This window comes from Melanerpes formicivorus, unplaced genomic scaffold, assembly GCF_026170545.1.
Source record: "Melanerpes formicivorus ecotype bairdi unplaced genomic scaffold, bMelFor1.0.p_v2 SCAF_119, whole genome shotgun sequence".
NCBI lineage: Eukaryota > Metazoa > Chordata > Aves > Piciformes > Picidae > Melanerpes > Melanerpes formicivorus.
The window spans coordinates 935841-959101 of NW_027142471.1; the positions used below are offsets into that span (position 1 = coordinate 935841).

The 23261-nt window shown below is 53.5% G+C and overlaps 5 long non-coding RNA genes across 5 annotated transcripts; 3 read left to right on the forward strand and 2 right to left on the reverse strand.

Annotated features, from left to right (window-relative positions):
• The first annotated feature begins 811 nt into the window (after positions 1 to 811).
• On the forward strand, positions 812 to 1932 carry LOC137456215 (uncharacterized). The gene is made up of 2 exons (XR_010990989.1): positions 812 to 873; positions 1198 to 1932. It is a non-coding gene; the product is annotated as an uncharacterized lncRNA (long non-coding RNA).
• A 5813-nt stretch (positions 1933 to 7745) lies between these two features.
• On the reverse strand, positions 7746 to 8941 carry LOC137456206 (uncharacterized). The gene is made up of 2 exons (XR_010990984.1): positions 8811 to 8941; positions 7746 to 8480 (listed from the first exon to the last, which is right to left on the reverse strand). It is a non-coding gene; the product is annotated as an uncharacterized lncRNA (long non-coding RNA).
• Positions 8942 to 12377: 3436 nt separating this feature from the next.
• LOC137456217 (uncharacterized) lies at positions 12378 to 13474 on the forward strand. The gene is made up of 2 exons (XR_010990991.1): positions 12378 to 12416; positions 12741 to 13474. It is a non-coding gene; the product is annotated as an uncharacterized lncRNA (long non-coding RNA).
• A 5832-nt stretch (positions 13475 to 19306) lies between these two features.
• On the reverse strand, positions 19307 to 20489 carry LOC137456203 (uncharacterized). Its single transcript, XR_010990982.1, has 2 exons — positions 20378 to 20489; positions 19307 to 20041 (listed from the first exon to the last, which is right to left on the reverse strand). It is a non-coding gene; the product is annotated as an uncharacterized lncRNA (long non-coding RNA).
• A 1307-nt stretch (positions 20490 to 21796) lies between these two features.
• Positions 21797 to 22946, forward strand: LOC137456207 (uncharacterized). Its single transcript, XR_010990985.1, has 2 exons — positions 21797 to 21881; positions 22212 to 22946. It is a non-coding gene; the product is annotated as an uncharacterized lncRNA (long non-coding RNA).
• The last annotated feature ends 315 nt before the right edge of the window (positions 22947 to 23261 follow it).

Sequence of the window (23261 nt, forward strand, 5' to 3'; positions counted from 1 at the left end):
AGAACATGGTGGGTGGAATAAGGGGATGCAAGATATGATCCTATTCTGGAGCCCTTAGGCATCCAGGAGAGTGTGGCAGGACTGGAAGCAGCAGGGCCTTTCTACCCTGTGTGGTGGCAAACAAGCCAAATTTGGCCATAGGCCAACGGCTCCAGACAGCACATGTGGGAACCCAATGGAGTAGTAATGAGATGCTCAGATGTTCTTCACGTCTGAGTGGCAGCCTGGCGTGTGACAAGAGATGTTGTACTTAGAATCGTGTGTGAAAGGATGGGACTGAAGATAATAAAAAGCTGTTTCTTTGAAGCTGCTGGGAAAGGCAAAGGGGAAAAAAACACCTGGTAAAGTAAACACAAAACAGTGAGCTTAAGGGGAGTAGGCTGTGGGAAAGGGAATAATGCCGTGTATGAACCTCTCAATAAAGAGATGCTGGCTGCACAGATCAGGGTCATCTTGGCTCAAATGTGGCCAGGGCCACCTCCTTGCAGCCTGCTCTTTCAGTTTGTATTTAGCACAGAGTGCGGGGATAGCTCTGCAGGCACGAGTCCCTGCAGCAGCTGGCACGCATCTTCTGTTGGCAGCGATTCACAGCTGTCACAGGAATCCCTGGACCTTCCACCCAAGCACTGGAAAGGAGTCTACAGGAAGGAGGTTATGGCCAAAAGAGAAAATGAAAAGGCAGCAATCCAGGAAACCAAAGCACAGCCTGAGTCATTAGCTGGGATGTTTTGCATTTCAGGTGAGCTTCTCCGAAGGTGATGACCTGCACAGAGGCTTGCTAGGGGCCTGGGGCAGTGCAGGAGCAGTATAAAAGCCATCCCAGCTCTTCACTCTGCCATCCGCTTCACTCCCTGTCTGCTCCTTCGCAAGCAAGTGAGTTGGAAGCTCTGCCCTCGAGTGGGGCTTGGGGCTGCCTGTCCTGGGAAGGGAGGTGTGCAGAAGGCTTGTTTTGGAGAGGTGCTGGGGTTGGAGCTGGGGCTGGGGCTGGGCTGAGAGTCCTGTAGGGCTCTTGACTAGGAGACAGCTGTCCTGGGCCTGGCTCCCTCTGCTCCTTGCCCAGCAGGACAGGCTCAGAGGCGACTGGGCCTCCCTTCATAGACTGCAGTTCTGCAGCCAGCACGTGCCTTGGCTGTCTGCTGGGGGGTGCACAGGCTGCTCTCTCCTCACCTCCATGCTCCTCCCTGTCCTCTCCTCCAGGTTCAGCTCCTCCCCAAGACATGTCCTGCTGCAATCCCTGCCAGCCCTGCGGCCCAACCCCGCTGGCCAGTAGCTGCAATGAGCCCTGCTGTGTGAGGTGCCAGGACTCCGTTGTCGCCATCCAGCCCTCTGCTGTGGTGGTGACCCTGCCCGGCCCCATCCTCAGCTCCTTCCCACAGAACACCGCCGTGGGCTCCTCCACCTCTGCTGCTGTTGGCAGCATCCTCAGCTCTCAGGGAGTGCCCATCAGCTCCGGGGGCTTTGACCTCTCTTGCATCACCAACCGCTACTGCTGCAGACCCTGCTAAATGCACTGGTGACAATCAAGGCAGAAGGACCCCCAGGAAGCTAGAAGATGTTGATCTGAGTAAAGAACATTGGGTTGTCACTTTCAGAGAGTCTGGCCATCCATGGCTCCCCCTGCAGGGGAAGGCAACAAGAGTCATGCCTGCACTCTGAGAACATGACCCATGTGAACCTTACCTGCTTCTCATTCCTTTTTCTCTCTTTTCTCTGTTGCTTTCTGCTCCCCAGGGCTATGGTTTTTCTGACGTCAGCCCTGAAGAAATTTGCTGCCTCCCTCCCTTTGCTGTGGAGGCAGTTAGGGACTTTTTCCAAACTCCACCCTGGCCTCAGGGCTTGGCTTTTGGAGGAACTGTTGCTTCCTGCATTCGAACCCCCACTGCTTCACCTCCTTTCTCTCTTTTAAATCATTAAAATTCTTCTGCAATACAACCTGTGTGGTCTTTCCCTCTCAGGAAGTTCTCACAAGCCACCCAGGGACAAAAGCATTATTCTGGTCAAAGCAAGATGACATCAGATGACACTTCCCCATTGTGAGAGGAAGGTGGAGTTGGGGCACACTGCACAGGGAAGCTTTGTGCAGTGTGCCATGGTTCTGAGGAAAATGTGGGCAGCTGTTCAAGTGTCAGCAGCCAGCAGGGATGGTCTTGCTGCTTCTCTGCCCAGAAATGCCTCCTCAGGCACAGATTACATAGTGCAGATCAGAAGTCTGTCATCTGCTGATCTCGGGTGGGGAGCTGGGGGCTTGCAGAACGTCATTGAGTAGTTCAGCAGCTACACAACTCATAGGGAAGAAAATTCCTCTTGCTGAAGGACAGTAGGAACGGGATTGGGTGAAGAGCCTCAGGAACAGCCCCCAAGCAGGAGCAGCTCTCATAGGCACCTAGAGTAGAAATGCTGGAAGTGGTGTTGCTAACACAAGGGTGCCTTAGTTGCTGCTGAGCAGGGCTTGCACAGCTTCAAGGACTTCTCTGCTTCCTCACACTGCCTCATTGTGAGCAGGCTGGAGGTGCATGAGAGGTTGGGAGGGGACACAGCAGGGACAGCTGACCAAAGCAATGTTGCAGACCACAGGATGTGCTGATCAGCAATAAAAACCAGGGGAAGGAGAATGAAGGGAGGGACATTGGGAATGATGGTGTTTGTCACAGATGCACAGAGTGACCTGGGTTTGAAAGGACCCTCAAAGGTCATCTTGTCCAAGCCCCCCTGCAGTGAGCAGGGTCAGCTTCAATTAGATCAGGCTGGCCAGGACCACATCAAGTCTGATCTTGAGTGTCTCCAGGGACAGGGACTTGTCTTCCCCAGTAACTGTCATGTGGTGGAGCTCAGTTTCCCTGGAGATGCTGAACACCTCCCTGCCGATGGGAAGTGGTGAATGAATTCTTTGCTTTGCTTTGTTAGTCTGTGCAGCATTTGTTCTACATGTGTTAAACTGCCTCTACCTCAACCCATCGCTTTTCTCTCTCGTGCTTCTGATTTTCTCCTCTATCCCACCAGCAGAGAAGGAGTGAGTGAGTGGCTGCAAGGTTGCACCACAATAGGCTGCCAGAGGAAGGCTGCATTCCAACCTTAGTCTGAGTCATAGCAAGATCTGTAGAGGGAGAGTGTGGATCATGCTTCAGTCCTGGTGCTGTCCTACAACACTGTGAGGAAGAAAAACTGCTGCATGGTTGGACTCAATGATCTTTTCCAACTAAGACAATTCTGTGATGCTACTTTTCACTTAAACGCCCTTCTGTGTTCAGCTCCTACAGAGCTGGGGCAAACCTATGCAGATCGTCGCAGACTTAAGCAAACAGACAGAGAATCTCCTTCTTGATTTCAGGGCTTTGGTTTCCACAGAAGCAGCATGCCTTAGATTCTTCAGGCATGACCTATCTGGGCAGATCCTTTGATTTATTCAAGGAGACTCCTCAGTTCTCCTCTATTCTGCATGAGAGAAAGGATGTGTAACTGGAGATCTCTGGGTGAATATGGAAATAACACAACCAGGGGAGATCTGAGAGCCACTTCCTTGGAGCTCAGCCTTCCAGAGACACTTTCTCCCTCAGATTTTTGCACAGCTAAGGAAGCTCCCACAGCAGAATGTGATGCATAAGACAGAGGTAGGAGAAGACCTTGACTTGGTCTAGCAAAGGAGGCTGAATGTCACTGTGGTGCCTGGCAATGCGGTGAATGGGCTGCTCTCCTTGGAGCTGGTTGCTGCTTGATATGCTAACAACTGGGAGGAACTTGCCCTCTCTTCCTTTGCTACCAAATCATTGGATGACATTTTGGTGGAAGGGCAAAATATGACCAAAATAAACATGTCTTTTATGTGTTTTGCTCAAAACCCCTTTTCCCTCTCCCTTCTGCAATGGGGGAGGGTTTTGGCATGAAATGCACCTGGTGTCAGCAGGGCTAAGTAAACAGCCTGCCCAGCCTGTCTCATACCTTGCAGCAAACAACTTTCACAGGCCTGGCTCACAAAATGCTTGTGTGGTGCTTATGCATGGCGCCTGCATAGACTGTACTTGGCAAAGTGCCACCTTATTGGTTAATTACCGGGTTTTGCCATTGGCCAAGCATCGCTTTCAGCAGATGCTAAGCTGGGGCTGTGTTGCTAAGCAAGGCCTCGCTTCCTCCACGCTCCACGTAGAAAAGAAAGCCTTCTTTGCCCGTGATTCGCAATCCACTTGTCTAGAGATTCAATCCGGAGAGCGGAGAACTTCTCTGCAGACCACAAAGCGGTCGCTGGCCCGAGTGCACTGCCGTGCCGCCGGCAGCCACAAGCCCAGGTGCCGCACGCCATTGCCCCGCTATGAGCACTGCTCTTACCGAGTTGCAGCCTCCACAGACCACCTTTGGTGAATCACAAACTGAGCCCAGCTGTTGCAGCAGCTTGACGGCAGCAAGGGAGCCGTGCTAGCCCCATGTGTACCACTCACTCCAGACTGCCACAGCTCCATCATTTTCCATCAGTCCTGCCTCACTGGAGAGGTCCCAGAAGACTGGAATCTGGCCAACATGGTGCCCATCCACAAGAAGGGTCAGTTGGTTGAGCCAGGGAATTATAGTCCTGTCAGCCTGACCTCAGTGCCAGGCAAGATTATGGAACAGGTCATCTTGAGTGCAATCACACAGCACTTGCAGGTTGGCCAAGGGATCAGGCCCAGCCAGCATAGATTTAGGAAGGGCAGGTCCTGCCTGATCAACCTGATCTCCTTCTATGATCAGGCGACCCACCTGGTGGATGTGGGGAGGCCTGTGGATGTAGTCTACCTGGACCTCAGCAAGGCCTTTGACACCGTCCCCCATAGCAAACTCCTGGCCAAGCTGTCAGCCCATGGCTTGGACGGGAGCACACTGCATTGGGCTAGGAACTGGCTGGAGGGCCGAGCCCAGAGAGTGGTGGTGAGTGGTGCCGCATCCAGCTGGCAGCCAGTCACTAGTGGTGTGCCCCAAGGATCAGTGCTGGCCCCCATGCTCTTTAACATCTTCATTGATGATCTGGATGAGGGCATTGAGTCCATCATCAGTAAATTTGCTGACGACACCAAGCTGGGGGCAGGAGTTGATCTGCTGGAGGATAGAGAGGCTCTGCAGAGGGACCTGGACAGGCTGGACAGATGGGCAGAATCCAACGGCATGAGATGGAACACATCCAAGTGCCGGGTTCTGCACACTGGCCACAACAATCCCATGCAGAGCTACAGGCTGGGGTCAGAGTGGCTGGAGAGTGGCCAGGCAGAGAGGGACGTGGGGGTACTGGTCGATGGTAGGATGAACATGAGCCTGCAGTGTGCCCAGGCAACCATGAGGGCCAATGGCATCCTGGCCTGCATCAAGAACAGTGTGGCTAGCAGGAGCAGGGAGGTCATTCTGCCCCTGTACACTGCACTGGTTAGGCCTCACCTTGAGTACTGTGTCCAATTCTGGGCTCCTCAGTTTAGGAAGGAGGTTGACTTGCTGGAACAAGTCCAGAGAAGGGCAACGAAGTTGGTGAGGGGTTTGGAACACAAGCCCTATGAGGAGAGGTTGAGGGAGCTGGGATTGCTTAGCCTGAAGAGGAGGAGCCTCAGGGGTGACCTTGTTGCTCTCTACAACTACCTGAAGGGAGGTTTAGACAGGCGGATGATGGTCTCTTCTCCCAGGCAGCCAGTACCAGAATAAGAGGACACAGTCTCAGGCTGCGCTTGGGGAGGTTTAGGTTGGATGTTAGGAAGAAGTTCTCTACAGAGAGAGTGATTGCCCATTGGAATGGGCTGCCCAGGGAGGTGGTGGAGTCACCATCATTAGAGGTGTTCAGGAGGAGACTTGATGGTGTGCTTGGTGCCATGGGTTAGGTGTTTAGCATTGTTGGATTGGTTGATGGTTTGGACACAATGATCTTGCAAGTCTCCTCCAAACGGGTCTATTCCATTCTATTCCATTCCATTCCATTCCATTCCATTCCATTCCATTCCATTCCATTCCATTCCATTCCATTCCATTCCAGTCCCTTCCCCTTCTCTGAGGAGCCATCTGGCTGTGCCCTGGAAGCCCTCGGTGGCCAAGTGGGGCGCCCTTTCTCTGGCACTGTGCCCCACGAGCCAAACTGCAAATGTCTCTGAAGAGTTTTCCCCAGAAGGCACCAGGAACTTTTACTCCGGCAAAGTCAGCGACCGTGCTGCACAGTGCTCCACTTGGTCCTCACCATTTTGGTTTGTTTCTTACAGCACATCCATCCTGCAATTTCTGCATTATAAAGAAAGAAAGAAAGATTCCAGAAAATCCTAAATTTGAGAGTAAGCCAAATGTTTTCTAATAAAAGCTCCTGCAAAGGTTCATGCCGGCCACCTTGCTCTGCAGAGCAGCCACCTCCCAGTCCTCTCTTCCCCAGCTAAGTGCTGTTCCTAAGTGTGCTGAGTTGTCTAAGCTGTATCAATGCCTTGGCCCTTTTCTGAGTGACAACGGTCTGCCCCATGGCACCTGGAAGAAAGTGAAAGACGGCAACAGTGTGAGGAAGGACTCCAGGAAGCAAAACTACATTTGCAATGCTAGTGCTGGTGGAAGAAGCCTTCCTGTCCCTTGCTCTTCAGCAAGAACACAGGAGCTGGGGCCAGAAAGCTTCCTGACTCAGTGTAGTCCTACAGCATAATTATGACCACCGCCTCATGCTAGGATGCCCCAAGAGGACAACTGTATTGCCCCACTCTCAGATTCCTGCTCTCCTGTTGCTCAAAATCCCCAGGAGACGGTCTGTTGTGTCTGGACCTCCTGCTGGGACATTCTGAACAGCTGGGAAAGTTGCATCCTGCTTCAAATGTCCTGTCAGCCAGGATGGCTTCTGGGTGCCAGTATCCACAAATAAAAGCCAGAATGCAGGAGACAGGGGACCTCAGCAGAGCTGTACAAGTGACCACAGCTCACTTCCTTGTGCATGTCAGCTGAAGAGAGCCGGTCCGCCTGCTAGTGGAGGATGAGAGCAGTAGCACCTCTGAGATATTCACTGGATTTGCGCTGCCAGGGCACAAATTTGCAACAGCAGTAGAGGAAAGAAGTCCCTCAGGGACATAGATGTGGAATAGGAGCACAAGTAGGTCAGAGGAGACAGAGAATACTTAATGGAGGGAGAGCAAGTGAGCAAGGAAGAGGAGGATGAGTGAAAGTCAGTCTGCCATGATCTAGGCCCCACAGCCAAATCCCAGGCAGTGTTTCTTCTTCTTCCCTCCTCAGTCAGGAGGGCCCAAAGAGAGTGAGGCAGAGTCAGGTCACAGAGACGTTGACACGAAGCAGGGTGCCAGTCCTGCACAACAGAGCAATGGGGCACGTTGGGGCATTGCAGGAACCAGCAACCTCATGCCCCGGCAGAGCAATCTTGCACCCCTTGGACCTCTGGTGAATTCCCTGATACGGCCTGTTGTCCACCACCGGTGCCAAGGTGAGGGCACCTCTCTTGCAGGAGCTGGTCTCTTTTCAGTGGTGCTCAGTGATAGGACAGTGAACACAAACTGGAACAAAGGAAGTCCCACCTCAACACAAGGTGACTCTTCTTAGGTGTGAGGGTGCTGGAGCCCTGCAGCAGGCTGCCCAGAGAGGTTGTGGAGTCTCGTTCACTAGAAACTTTCAAAAGAAAAAGCTTCCCTGTGCAGTGTGCCCCAAACCCACCTTCCTCTCACAATGGGGAAGTGTCATCTGATGTCATCTTGCTTTGACCAGAACAATGCTTTTGTCCCTGGGTGGCTTGTGAAAACGTCCTGAGAGGGAAAGACCACAGAGGCTGCATTGCAGAAGAACTTTAATTATTTAAAAGAGGGAAAGGAGGTGAAGCAGTGGGGGTTTGGATGTAGGAAGCAACAGTTCCTCCAAAAGCCAAGCCCTGAGGCCAGGGTGGAGTTTGGAAAAAGTCCCTAACTGCCTCCACAGCAAAGGGAGGGAGGCAGCAAATTTCTTCAGGGCTGACTTCAGAAAAACCATAGCCCTGGGGAGCAGAAAGCAACAGAGAAAAGAGAGAAAGAGGAATGAGAAGCAGGTAAGGTTCACATGGGTCATGTTCTCAGAGTGCAGGCATGACTCTTGTTGCCTTCCTCTGCAGGGGGAGCCATGGATGGCCAGACCCACTGAAAGTGACAACCCAATGTTCTTTACTCAGATCAACATCTTCTAGCTTCCTGGGGGTCCTTCTGCCTTGATTGCCACCAGTGCATTTAGCAGGGTCTGCAGCAGTAGCGGTTGGTGATGCAAGAGAGGTCAAAGCCCCCGGAGCTGATGGGCACTCCCTGAGAGCTGAGGATGCTGCCAACAGCAGCAGAGGTGGAGGAGCCCACGGCGGTGTTCTGTGGGAAGGAGCTGAGGATGGGGCCGGGCAGGGTCACCACCACAGCAGAGGGCTGGATGGCGACAACGGAGTCCTGGCACCTCACACAGCAGGGCTCATTGCAGCTGTTGGCCAGCGGGGTTGGGCCGCAGGGCTGGCAGGGGTTGCAGCAGGACATGTCTTGGGGCTGGAGCTGAATCTGGAGGAGAGGACAGGGAGGAGCATGGAGGTGAGGAGGGAGCAGCCTGTGCACCCCCCAGCAGACAGCCAAGGCACGTGCTGGCTGCGAAGCTGAAGTCTGTGCAGGGAGGCCCAGTCGCCTCTGTGCCTGTCCCGCTGGGCAAGGAGCAGAGGGAGCCAGGCCCAGGACAGCTGTCTCCTAGTCAAGAGCCCTACAGGACTCTCAGCCCAGCCCCAGCCCCAGCCCCAGCCCTAGCCCCTACCCCTCTCCAAAACAAGCCTTCTGCACACTTGCCCTCCCAGGACAGGCAGCCCCAAGCCCCACTCGAGGGAAGAGCTTCCAACTCACTTGCTTGCGAAGGAGCAGACAGGGAGTGAAGCGGATGGCAGAGTGAAGAGCTGGGATGGCTTTTATACTGCTCCTGCACTGCCCCAGGCCCCCAGCAAGCCTCTGTGCAGGTCATCATCTTCCGAGAAGCTCATCTGAAATGCAAAACATCCCAGTTAATGACACAGGCTGTGCTTTGGTTTCCTGGATAGCCACCTTTTCATTTTCTCCTTTGGCCATAACCTCCTTCCTGAAGACTCCTTTCCAGTGCTTGGGTGGAAGGTCCAGGGATTCCTGTGACAGCTCTGAATCACTGCCAACAGATGATGCATGCCATCTGCCTCAGGGGACACGTGCCAGCTGGAGCACTTGGCCTATGGCGAAAGTGTGCTGGTTTGCAGGAAGGGCTCTGCCACTCCTAGCACTGCCATCCTCCCCTGCATGCAAAGAGTTGCTGAGTGGGACAATTGGCCAAGTGCCTTTCCTCCCACCCTCCAAGGCCTCTCTTATCATCCCTGTCTGTTGCCTCTGCAGGTGGTAGTTGAGTGCTGCTGCTTTGGCATTCTTCCTCCTAATGCTGCTGTAGGGAGGCTGTGGTGTCCCGTTGGACCTTCTCACTTCCTGGGCTCTCTGAAGGTCTCTCCACCAACAGCATCACTGTGTCTGGGGCCTTCTGCCCCAGGGTGCTCCAACCCTGCCCTGCCAAGGGGCTTCCCCATGTCTCCAGTCCACAGCTGCTCACATGCAGCAGGGGTGCTAGCAAGCACCTGGCCCATGTGTGCTTGCAGGAGCAGTGTGGTGGTGGCTGAGCTCAAGCAGTGTTTCTCAGTCATCTTCTGCAATCTCCACCCACACAGACTTTCAGAACCACACAGGACAGCATCAAGCTGCTCTGTTCAATGCTTCTTTCAGCAGGAGGCTTGGACCTGATCATCTCCAGAGGCACCTTCCAAAGTGAGCTGTTCTGAGTCTCTGGCCTCGGTGATCCGGCACTCATTGCCCTGATGCTTATGCTGTGGGGCTTGAGCAACTGAAGGACAGAGCACTGAAGTTTGTGATCAATGGATTTAGCTGGAGCCTGTGGCTCCTGGTGTTCCACAGGGTTAGTGTTGCAGCTAGTCTTGTTCAACATCTTCCCCAATGACCTTCATGGAAGAACAAGGTGGACCCTCAGCAATTGGGCAAAGAGAATCTCACGAAGTTCAACAAGGGCAAGTGTATGTCCTAGTTTGGGCTGGGTGTCCTCTGCTACAGGGGTGTTTCCTGTGTCCAGAAGTCCAGCCCAGTGGGTGGACACAGGAAATTAGGTTATTTCCTACCATGATCCCTTGCACCACTATAAGTTTCATGGCGGGGTCTGGCACTTCCTCTTTCCTTCCTCTCCGCCGCCTGGTAACTGGAGGAGAGATCGCACAGCCATGGGCCTGGTTAGGCCCAAGGCCACGGGGGGATGGGCAGTCTCAGATCTGGCAGCTGAGACTAGCCTAGCAGTGGGGGGGGGGGGGGAAGGAGGAGCCCTGGGGGTTTGGGTGCACCCTCAGGTGGGGATGGGATTTCTCTGGGTCTATTTTGGGGTCTCTCTCTTGTCACTGTATTTCTAGTTCTCTGCACGCACTCATCGTTCTATTTAAACTTTCCATCACTTTTGCAATCCATTTGTCTGAGTCGTTATTTCTGCACGTGGTGGGGAGGGGGTCTGCCCCAACCCATTACAGTGTAAAGTCCTGTACCTGGGGAAAAACAATCCCCTGCACCAAAGCACATGAGGGATGACCTGCTAGAAAGCAGCTATGCAGAGAAGGCCCTGAAAGTGCTGCAGGACACCAAGTTCACCATCAGCCTGCAATGTGTGGAGTCTCCTTCACTAGAAGCTTGCAAAACCCACCTGGATGCATTCCTGTGTGCCCTGGCTGAGGTGAACCTGCATTACCAGAGGTTTTGAACTAGATCTCCAGGGGTTTCTTCCAGCTCCTACCATTCCTACCATATGATTGTGTGATCTGTGCAGAAGGTCCCTTGTCAGCTCTGTGGACCAGCACCTCTTCCTGCACCACCACCATGCTCGTACTGAGAATTTCCTGCTCACAGATGCTACCTAAACCCGATCTCTGGCCACGTACCAACCCTGAGGACCCCCAGGGTCACACAAGAAGGTCTGTCCCATGACAGAGGGCTGGGGCATCAAACTAGAGCTTCTCCACAGAAGAGTGTCAGAGTCAGCAGCACTCAACCACCTGCAGAGGCAACGGCCAGGAGCCGTCAGAGAAAATTTTGAGGGTGCAATAAAGGGGTCACAGGACATGATCCTGTGTGTGAGCTTTTTGGCATCCAGGCAAGGATGGCAGTGCTTGGAGTGGTAGAGCCCAGAGCATTCCCAGTGCTTCTACCCTCTTCAATTACCTTGGCTAAAATATAGTGTGTGAAGCTTCCCATTCCTTCCCTCATCTTCTCCTTCTACAAGCTATACATCCATGGGTTCAGTACAGCACAGGATGAGAATGGTTGATAATGAACAATTAGAAATCAGAATCATTGTTGGGAAACCCCTTGACAGTGCACGACTGAAGCATGCTGTGGTGGGACAAGGACCCAGACCCACTGATGGTGTTTGCAGCGGACAAGAAGAAAGAGTCCAAAGATCAGAGCAGGCAAACAGGGCAGCAAGTTCTCTCCACAGCAGCCTTATGAGAAAGAGTGGCAAAATGTGCAGAGCAAACCACCTGCCAAGAAGCAATAGCAAAGGACCATCAGAGAGAACATGGTGGGTGGGATAAGGGGATGCAAGATATGATCCTATTCAGGAGCCCTTTGGCATCCAGGAGAGTGTGGCAGGACTGGAAGCAGCAGGGCCTTTCTACCCTGTGTGGTGGCAAACAAGCCAAATTTGGCCATAGGCCAACGGCTCCAGACAGCACATGTGGGAACCCAATGGAGTAGTAATGAGATGCTCAGATGTTCTTCACGTCTGAGTGGCAGCCTGGCGTGTGACAAGAGATGTTGTACTTAGAATCGTGTGTGAAAGGATGGGACTGAAGATAATAAAAAGCTGTTTCTTTGAAGCTGCTGGGAAAGGCAAAGGGGAAAAAAACACCTGGTAAAGTAAACATAAAACAGTGAGCTTAAAGGGAGTAGGCTGTGGGAAAGGGAATAATGCCGTGTATGAACCTCTCAATAAAGAGATGCTGGCTGCCCAGATCAGGGTCATCTTGGCTCAAATGTGGCCAGGGTCACCTCCTTGCAGCCTGCTCTTTCAGTTTGTATTTCAGCACAGAGTGTGGGGATAGCTCTGCAGGCACGAGTCCCTGCAGCAGCTGGCACGCATCTTCTGTTGGCAGCGATTCACAGCTGTCACAGGAATCCCTGGACCTTCCACCCAAGCACTGGAAAGGAGTCTACAGGAAGGAGGTTATGGCCAAAAGAGAAAATGAAAAGGCAGCAATCCAGGAAACCAAAGCACAGCCTGAGTCATTAGCTGGGATGTTTTGCATTTCAGGTGAGCTTCTCCGAAGGTGATGACCTGCACAGAGGCTTGCTAGGGGCCTGGGGCAGTGCAGGAGCAGTATAAAAGCCATCCCAGCTCTTCACTCTGCCATCCGCTTCACTCCCTGTCTGCTCCTTCGCAAGCAAGTGAGTTGGAAGCTCTGCCCTCGAGTAGGGCTTGGGGCTGCCTGTCCTGGGAGGGGAGGTGTGCAGAAGCCTTGTTTTGGAGAGGCGCAGGGGCTGGGGTTGGGGCTGGGGCTGGGCTGAGAGTCCTGTAGGGCTCTTGACTAGGAGACAGCTGTCCTGGGCCTGGCTCCCTCTGCTCCTTGCCCAGCAGGACAGGCTCAGAGGCGACTGGGCCTCCCTTCATAGACTGCAGTTCTGCAGCCAGCACGTGCCTTGGCTGTCTGCTGGGGGGTGCACAGGCTGCTCCTTCCTCACCTCCATGCTCCTCCCTGTCCTCTCCTCCAGGTTCAGCTCCTCCCCAAGACATGTCCTGCTGTAGCCCCTGCCAGCCCTGCGGCCCAACCCCACTGGCCAGTAGCTGCAATGAGCCCTGCTGTGTGAGGTGCCAGGACTCCGTTGTCGCCATCCAGCCCTCTGCTGTGGTAGTGACCCTGCCCGGCCCCATCCTCAGCTCCTTCCCACAGAACACCGCCGTGGGCTCCTCCACCTCTGCTGCTGTTGGCAGCATCCTCAGCTCTCAGGGAGTGCCCATCAGCTCCGGGGGCTTTGACCTCTCTTGCATCACCAACCGCTACTGCTGCAGACCCTGTTAAATGCACTGGTGACAATCAAGGCAGAAGGACCTCCAGGAAGCTAGAAGATGTTGATCTGAGTAAAGAACATTGGGTTGTCACTTTCAGAGGGTCTGGCCATCCATGGCTCCCCCTACAGAGGAAGGCAACAAGAGTCATGCCTGCACTCTGAGAACATGACCCATGTGAACCTTACCTGCTTCTCATTCCTTTTTCTCTCTTTTCTCTGTTGCTTTCTGCTCCCCAGGGCCATGGCTTTTCTGAAGTCAGTCCTGAAGAAATTTGCTGCCTCCCTCCCTTTGCTATGTAGGCAGTTAGGGAGTTTTTCCAAACTCCACCTTGGCCTCAGGGCTTGGCTTTTGGAGGAACTGTTGCTTCCTACATCCAAACCCCCACTGCTTCACCTCCTTTCCCTCTTTTAAATCATTAAAATTCTTCTGCAATGCAGCCTCTGTGATCTTTCCCTCTCAGGACGTTCTCACAAGCCACCCAGGGACAAAAGCATTGCTCTGGTCAAATCAAGATGACATCAGATGACACTTCCCCATTGTGAGAGGAAGGTGGAGTTGGGGCACACTGCACAGGGAAGCTTTGTGCAGTGTGCCATGGTTCTGAGGAAAATGTGGGCAGCTGTTCAAGTGTCAGCAGCCAGCAGGGATGGTCTTGCTGCTTCTCTGCCCAGAAATGCCTCCTCAGGCACAGATTACATAGTGCAGATCAGAAGTCTGTCATCTCCTGATCTCGGGTGGGGAGCTGGGGGCTTGCAGAACGTCATTGGGTAGTTCAGCAGCTACACAACTCATAGGGAAGAAAATTCCTCTTGCTGAAGGACAGCAGGAATGGGATTGGGTGAAGAGCCTCAGGAACAGCCCCCCAAGCAGGAGCAGCTCTCATAGGCACCTAGAGTAGAAATGCTGGAAGTGGTGTTGCTAACACAAGGGTGCCTTAGTTGCTGCTGAGCAGGGCTTGCACAGCTTCAAGGACTTCTCTGCTTCCTCACACTGCCTCATTGTGAGCAGGCTGGAGGTGCATGAGAGGTTGGGAGGGGACACAGCAGGGACAGCTGACCAAAGCAATGTTGCAGTCCACAGGATGTGCTGATCAGCAATAAAAACCAGGGGAAGGAGAATGAAGGGAGGGACATTGGGAATGATGGTGTTTGTCACAGATGCACAGATTGAACTGGGTTTGAAAGGACCCTCAAAGGTCATCTTGTCCAAGCCCCCCTGCAGTGAGCAGGGTCAGCTTCAATTAGATCAGGCTGGCCAGGACCACATCAAGTCTGATCTTGAGTGTCTCCAGGGACAGGGACTTGTCTTCCCCAGTAACTCATGTGGTGGAGCTCAGTTTCCCTGGAGATGCTGAACACCTCCCTGCCGATGGGAAGTGGTGAATGAATTCTTTGCTTTGCTTTGTTAGTCTGTGCAGCATTTGTTCTACATGTGTTAAACTGCCTCTACCTCAACCCATCGCTTCTCTCTCTCGTGCTTCTGATTTTCTCCTCTATCCCACCAGCAGGGAAGGAGTGAGTGAGTGAGTGGCTGCAAGGTTGCACCACAATAGGCTGCCAGAGGAAGGCTGCATTCCAACCTTAGTCTGAGTCATAGCAAGATCTGTAGAGGGAGAGTGTGGATCATGCTTCAGTCCTGGTGCTGTCCTACAACACTGTGAGGAAGAAAAACTGCTGCATGGTTGGACTCAATGATCTTTTCCAACTAAGACAATTCTGTGATGCTACTTTTCACTTAAACGCCCTTCTGTGTTCAGCTCCTACAGAGCTGGGGCAAACCTATGCAGATCGTCGCAGACTTAAGCAAACAGGCAGAGAATCTCCTTCTTGATTTCAGGGCTTTGGTTTCCACAGAAGCAGCATCCCTTTGATTCTTCAGGCATGACCTATCTGGTCAGATCCTTTGATTTATTCAAGGAGACTCCTCAGTTCTCCTCTATTCTGCATGAGAGAAAGGACGTGTAACTGAAGATCTGTGGGTGAATATGGAAATAACACAACCAGGGGAGATCTGAGAGCCACTTCCTTGGAGCTCAGCCTTCCAGAGACACTTTCTCCCTCAGATTTTTGCACAGCTAAGGAAGCTCCCACAGCAGAATGTGATGCATAAGACAGAGGTAGGAGAAGACCTTGACTTGGTCTAGCAAAGGAGGCTGAATGTCACTGTGGTGCCTGGCAATGCGGTGAATGGGCTGCTCTCCTTGGAGCTGGTTGCTGCTTGATATGCTAACAACTGGGAGGAACTTGCTCTCCCTTCCTTTGCTGCCAAATCATTGGATGACATTTTGGTGGAAGGGCAAAATATGACCAAAATAAACATGTCTTTTATGTGTTTTGCTCAAAACCCCTTTTCCCCCTCCCTTCTGCAGTGGGGGAGGGTTTTGGCATGAAATGCACCTGGTGTCAGCAGGGCTAAGTAAACAGCCTGCCCAGCCTGTCTCATACCTTGCGGCAAACAACTTTCACAGGCCTGGCTCACAAAATGCTTGTGTGGTGCTTATGCATGGCGCCTGCATAGACTGTACTTGGCAAAGTGCCACCTTATTGGTTAATTACCGGGTTTTGCCATTGGCCAAGCATTGCTTTCAGCAGATGCTAAGCTGGGGCTGTGTTGCTAAGCAAGGCCTCACTTCCTCCACGCTCCACGTAGAAAAGAAAGCCTTCTTTGCCCGCGATTCGCAATCCACTTGTCTAGAGATTCAATCCGGGGAGCGGAGAACTTCTCTGCAGACCACAAAGTGGTCGCTGGCCCGAGTGCACTGCCGTGCCGCCGGCAGCCACAAGCCCAGGTGCCGCACGCCATTGCCCCGCTATGAGCACTGCTCTTACCGAGTTGCAGCCTCCACAGACCACCTTTGGTGAATCACAAACTGAGCCCAGCTGTTGCAGCAGCTTGACGGCAGCAAGGGAGCCGTGCTAGCCCCATGTGTACCACTCACTCCAGACTGCCACAGCTCCATCATTTTCCATCAGTCCTGCCTCACTGGAGAGGTCCCAGAAGACTGGAATCTGGCCAACATGGTGCCCATCCACAAGAAGGGTCAGTTGGTTGAGCCAGGGAATTATAGTCCTGTCAGCCTGACCTCAGTGCCAGGCAAGATTATGGAACAGGTCATCTTGAGTGCAATCACACAGCACTTGCAGGTTGGCCAAGGGATCAGGCCCAGCCAGCATAGATTTAGGAAGGGCAGGTCCTGCCTGATCAACCTGATCTCCTTCAATGATCAGGCGACCCACCTGGTGGATGTGGGGAGGCCTGTGGATGTAGTCTACCTGGACCTCAGCAAGGCCTTTGACACCGTCCCCCATAGCAAACTCCTGGCCAAGCTGTCAGCCCATGGCTTGGACGGGAGCACACTGCATTGGGCTAGGAACTGGCCAGAGGGCCGAGCCCAGAGAGTGGTGGTGAGTGGTGCCACATCCAGCTGGCAGCCAGTCACTAGTGGTGTGCCCCAAGGATCAGTGCTGGCCCCCATGCTCTTTAACATCTTCATTGATGATCTGGATGAGAGCATTGAGTCCATCATCAGTAAATTTGCTGACGACACCAAGCTGGGGGCAGGAGTTGATCTGCTGGAGGATAGAGAGGCTCTGCAGAGGGACCTGGACAGGCTGGACAGATGGGCAGAATCCAACGGCATGAGATGGAACACATCCAAGTGCCAGGTTCTGCACATTGGCCACAACAATCCCATGCAGAGCTACAGGCTGGGGTCAGAGTGGCTGGAGAGTGGCCAGGCAGAGAGGGACCTGGGGGTACTGGTCGATGGTAGGATGAACATGAGCCTGCAGTGTGCCCAGGCAACCAAGAGGGCCAATGGCATCCTGGCCTGCATCAAGAACAGTGTGGCTAGCAGGAGCAGGGAGGTCATTCAGCCCCTGTACACTGCACTGGTTAGGCCTCACCTTGAGTACTGTGTCCAGTTCTGGGCTCCTCAGTTTAGGAAGGAGGTTGACATGCTGGAACAAGTTCAGAGAAGGGCAACGAAGTTGCTGAGGGGCTTGGAACACAAGCCCTATGAGGAGAGGCTGAGGGAGCTGGGATTGCTTAGCCTGAAGAGGAGGAGCCTCAGGGGTGACCTTGTTGCTCTCTACAACTACCTGAAGGGAGGTTTAGACAGGCGGATGATGGTCTCTTCTCCCAGGCAGCCAGTACCAGAATAAGAGGACACAGTCTCAGGCTGCGCTTGGGGAGGTTTCGGTTGGATGTTAGGAAGAAGTTCTCTACAGAGAGAGTGATTGCCCATTGGAATGGGCTGCCAAGGGAGGTGGTGGAGTCACCATCGTTAGAGGTGTTCAGGAGGAGACTTGATGGTGTGCTTGGTGCCATGGGTTAGGTGTTTAGGATTGTTGGATTGGTTGATGGTTTGGACACAATGATCTTGCAAGTCTCCTCCAAACGGGTCTATTCTATTCTATTCTATTCTATTCTATTCTATTCTATTCTATTCCATTCCATTCCATTCCATTCCATTCCATTCCATTCCATTCCATTCCATTCCATTCCCTTCCCCTTCTCTGAGGAACCGTCTGGCTGTGCCCTGGAAGCCCTCAGTGGCCAAGTGGGGCGCCCTTTCTCTGGCACTGTGCCCCACGAGCCAAACTGCAAATGTCTCTGAAGAGTTTTCCCCAGAAGGCACCAGGAACTTTTACTCCGGCAAAGAGAGCGACCGTGCTGCACAGTGCTCCACTTGGTCCTCACCATTTTGGTTTGTTTCTTACAGCACATCCATCCTGCAATTTCTGCATTATAAAGAAAGAAAGAAAGATTCCAGAAAATCCTAAATTTGAGAGTAAGCCAAATGTTTTCTAATAAAAGCTCCTGCAAAGGTTCATGCCGGCCACCTTGCTCTGCAGAGCAGCCACCTCCCAGTCCTCTCTTCCCCAGCTAAGTGCTGTTCCTGAATGTGCTGAGTTGTCTAAGCTGTATCAATGCCTTGGCCCTTTTCCGAGTGACAACAGTCTGCCCCATGGCACCTGGAAGGAAGTGAAAGACGGCAACAGTGTGAGGAAGGACTCCAGGAAGCAAAACTACATTTGCAATGCTAGTGCTGGTGGAAGAAGCCTTCCTGTCCCTTGCTCTTCAGCAAGAACACAGGAGCTGGGGCCAGAAAGCTTCCTGACTCAGTGTAGTCCTACAGCATAATTATGACCACTGCCTCATGCTAGGATGCCCCAAGAGGACAACTGTATTGCCCCACTCTCAGATTCCTGCTCTCCTGTTGCTCAAAATCCCCAGGAGACGGTCTGTTGTGTCTGGACCTCCTGCTGGGACATTCTGAACAGCTGGGAAAGTTGCATCTTGCTTCAAATGTCCTGTCAGCCAGGATGGCTTCTGGGTGCCAGTATCCACAAATAAAAGCCAGAATGCAGGAGACAGGGGACCTCAGCAGAGCTGTACAAGTGACCACAGCTCACTTCCTTGTGCATGTCAGCTGAAGAGAGCCGGTCCGCCTGCTAGTGGAGGATGAGAGCAGTAGCACCTCTGAGATATTCACTGGATTTGCGCTGCCAGGGCACAAATTTGCAACAGCAGTAGAGGAAAGAAGTCCCTCAGGGACATAGATGTGGAATAGGAGCACAAGTAGGTCAGAGGAGACAGAGAATACTTAATGGAGGGAGAGCAAGTGAGCAAGGAAGAGGAGGATGAGTGAAAGTCAGTCTGCCATGATCTAGGCCCCACAGCCAAATCCCAGGCAGTGTTTCTTCTTCTTCCCTCCTCAGTCAGGAGGGCCCAAAGAGAGTGAGGCAGAGTCAGGTCACAGAGACGTTGACACGAAGCAGGGTGCCAGTCCTGCACAACAGAGCAATGGGGCACGTTGGGGCATTGCAGGAACCAGCAACCTCATGCCCCGGCAGAGCAATCTTGCACCCCTTGGACCTCTGGTGAATTCCCTGATACGGCCTGTTGTCCACCACCGGTGCCAAGGTGAGGGCACCTCTCTTGCAGGAGCTGGTCTCTTTTCAGTGGTGCTCAGTGATAGGACAGTGAACACAAACTGGAACAAAGGAAGTCCCACCTCAACACAAGGTGACTCTTCTTAGGTGTGAGGGTGCTGGAGCCCTGCAGCAGGCTGCCCAGAGAAGTTGTGGAGTCTCGTTAACTAGAAACTTTCAAAAGAAAAAGCTTCCCTGTGCAGTGTGCCCCAAACCCACCTTCCTCTCACAATGGGGAAGTGTCATCTGATGTCATCTTGCTTTGACCAGAACAATGCTTTTGTCCCTGGGTGGCTTGTGAAAACGTCCTGAGAGGGAAAGACCACAGAGGCTGCATTGCAGAAGAACTTTAATTATTTAAAAGAGGGAAAGGAGGTGAAGCAGTGGGGGTTTGGATGTAGGAAGCAACAGTTCCTCCAAAAGCCAAGCCCTGAGGCCAGGGTGGAGTTTGGAAAAAGTCCCTAACTGCCTCCACAGCAAAGGGAGGGAGGCAGCAAATTTCTTCAGGGCTGACTTCAGAAAAACCATAGCCCTGGGGAGCAGAAAGCAACAGAGAAAAGAGAGAAAAAGGAATGAGAAGCAGGTAAGGTTCACATGGGTCATGTTCTCAGAGTGCAGGCATGACTCTTGTTGCCTTCCTCTGTAGGGGGAGCCATGGATGGCCAGACCCTCTGAAAGTGACAACCCAATGTTCTTTACTCAGATCCATATCTTCTAGCTTCCTGGGGTTCCTTCTGCCTTGATTGTCACCAGTGCATTTAGCAGGGTCTGCAGCAGTAGCGGTTGGTGATGCAAGAGAGGTCAAAGCCCCCGGAGCTGATGGGCACTCCCTGAGAGCTGAGGATGCTGCCAACAGCAGCAGAGGTGGAGGAGCCCACGGCGGTGTTCTGTGGGAAGGAGCTGAGGATGGGGCCGGGCAGGGTCACCACCACAGCAGAGGGCTGGATGGCGACAACGGAGTCCTGGCACCTCACACAGCAGGGCTCATTGCAGCTGTTGGCCAGCGGGGTTGGGCCGCAGGGCTGGCAGGGGTTGCAGCAGGACATGTCTTGGGGCTGGAGCTGAATCTGGAGGAGAGGACAGGGAGGAGCATGGAGGTGAGGAGGGAGCAGCCTGTGCACCCCCCAGCAGACAGCCAAGGCACGTGCTGGCTGCAGAACTGCTGTCTATGAAGGGAGGCCCACTTGCCTCTGAGCCTGTCCTGCTGGGGAAGGAGCAGAGGGAGCCAGGCCCAGGACAGCTGTCTCCTAGTCAAGAGCCCTACAGGACTCTCAGCCCAGACCCAGCCCCAGCCCCAGCCCCAACCCCAGCCCCTACCCCTCTCCAAAACAAGCCTTCTGCACACTTCCCCTCCCAGGACAGGCAGCCCCAAGCCCCACTCGAGGGAAGAGCTTCCAACTCACTTGCTTGCGAAGGAGCAGACAGGGAGTGAAGCGGATGGCAGAGTGAAGAGCTGGGATGGCTTTTATACTGCTCCTGCACTGCCCCAGGCCCCCAGCAAGCCTCTGTGCAGGTCATCACCTTCGGAGAAGCTCATCTGAAATGCAAAACATCCCAGTTAATGACACAGGCTGTGCTTTGGTTTCCTGGATAGCCACCTTTTCATTTTCTCCTTTGGCCATAACCTCCTTCCTGAAGACTCCTTTCCAGTGCTTGGGTGGAAGGTCCAGGGATTCCTGTGACAGCTCTGAATCACTGCCAACAGATGATGCATGCCAGCTGCCTCAGGGGACACGTGCCAGCTGGAGCAATTGGCCTATGGCTAAAGTGAGTTGGTTTGCAGAAAGGGCTCTGCCACTCCAAGCACTGCCATACTTGCTGGGGAGGCAGAACTAGACCCAGCAATTCAGGGTACAGTAGAGGGTGAGGAAAACTTCCCTCTAGCTGCTGGCCACATTCTTCTTCTAGGAGATTGCTGGCCTTGGCGGTCACAGAACACATTGCAGTCTCATGGTGAGAATCAGAATAGCTCGCTTTGGAAGGTGCCTCTGGAGATGATCAGGTCCAAGCCTCCTGCTGAAAGAAGCATTGAACAGAGCAGCTTGATGCTGTCCTGTGTGGTTCTGAAAGTCTGTGTAGGTGGAGATTGCAGAAGATGACTGAGAAACACTGCTTGAGCTCAGCCACCACCACACTGCTCCTGCAAGCACACATGGGCCAGGTGCTTGCTAGCACCCCTGCTGCATGTGAGCAGCTGTGGACTGGAGACATGGGGAAGCCCCTTGGCAGGGCAGGGTTGGAGCACCCTGGGGCAGAAGGCCCCAGACACAGTGATGCTGTTGGTGGAGAGACCTTCAGAGAGCCCAGGAAGTGAGAAGGTCCAACGGGACACCACAGCCTCCCTACAGCAGCATTAGGAGGAAGAATGCCAAAGCAGCAGCACTCAACTACCACCTGCAGAGGCAACAGACAGGGATGATAAGAGAGGCCTTGGAGGGTGGGAGGAAAGGCACTTGGCCAATTGTCCCACTCAGCAACTCTTTGCATGCAGGGGAGGATGGCAGTGCTAGGAGTGGCAGAGCCCTTCCTGCAAACCAGCACACTTTCGCCATAGGCCAATTGCTCCAGCTGGCACGTGTCCCCTGAGGCAGCTGGCACGCATCATCTGTTGGCAGTGATTCAGAGCTGTCACAGGAATCCCTGGACCTTCCACCCAAGCACTGGAAAGGAGTCTTCAGGAAGGAGGTTATGGCCAAAGGAGAAAATGAAAAGGTGGCTATCCAGGAAACCAAAGCACAGCCTGTGTCATTAGCTGGGATGTTTTGCATTTCAGATGAGCTTCTCGGAAGATGATGACCTGCACAGAGGCTTGCTGGGGGCCTGGGGCAGTGCAGGAGCAGTATAAAAGCCATCCCACCTCTTCACTCTGCCATCCGCTTCACTCCCTGTCTGCTCCTTCGCAAGCAAGTGAGTTGGAAGCTCTGCCCTCGAGTGGGGCTTGGGGCTGCCTGTCCTGGGAGGGCAAGTGTGCAGAAGGCTTGTTTTGGAGAGGGGTAGGGGCTGGGGCTGGGGCTGGGGCTGGGTCTGGGCTGAGAGTCCTGTAGGGCTCTTGACTAGGAGACAGCTGTCTTGGGCCTGGCTCCCTCTGCTCCTTCCCCAGCAGGACAGGCTCAGAGGCAAGTGGGCCTCCCTTCATAGACAGCAGTTCTGCAGCCAGCACGTGCCTTGGCTGTCTGCTGGGGGGTGCACAGGCTGCTCCCTCCTCACCTCCATGCTCCTCCCTGTCCTCTCCTCCAGATTCAGCTCCAGCCCCAAGACATGTCCTGCTGCAACCCCTGCCAGCCCTGCGGCCCAACCCCGCTGGCCAACAGCTGCAATGAGCCCTGCTGTGTGAGGTGCCAGGACTCCGTTGTTGCCATCCAGCCCTCTGCTGTGGTGGTGACCCTGCCCGGCCCCATCCTCAGCTCCTTCCCACAGAACACCGCCGTGGGCTCCTCCACCTCTGCTGCTGTTGGCAGCATCCTCAGCTCTCAGGGAGTGCCCATCAGCTCCGGGGGCTTTGACCTCTCTTGCATCACCAACCGCTACTGCTGCAGACCCTGCTAAATGAACTGGTGACAATCAAGGCAGAAGGATCCCCAGGAAGCTAGAAGATTTGGATCTGAGTAAAGAACATTGGGTTGTCACTTTCAGAGGGTCTGGCCATCCATGGCTCCCCCTACAGAGGAAGGCAACAAGAGTCATGCCTGCACTCTGAGAACATGACCCATGTGAACCTTACCTGCTTCTCATTCCTTTTTCTCTCTTTTCTCTGTTGCTTTCTGCTCCCCAGGGCCATGGCTTTTCTGAAGTCAGCCCTGAAGAAATTTGCTGCCTCCCTCCCTTTGCTGTGGAGGCAGTTAGGGACTTTTTCCAAACTCCACCCTGGCCTCAGGGCTTGGCTTTTGGAGAAACTGTTGCTTCCTACATCCAAACCCCAACTGCTTCACCTCCTTTCCCTCTTTTAAATAATTAAAGTTCTTCTGCAATGCAGCCTCTGTGGTCTTTCCCTCTCAGGACGTTTTCACAAGCCACCCAGGGACAAAAGCATTGTTCTGGTCAAAGCAAGATGACATCAGATGACACTTCCCCATTGTGAGAGGAAGGTGGGTTTGGGGCACACTGCACAGGGAAGCTTTTTCTTTTGAAAGTTTCTAGCGAACGAGACTCCACAACCTCTCTGGGCAGCCTGCTGCAGGGCTCCAGCACCCTCACACCTAAGAAGAGTCACCTTGTGTTGAGGTGGGACTTCCTTTGTTCCAGTTTGTGTTCACTGTCCTATCACTGAGCACCACTGAAAAGAGACCA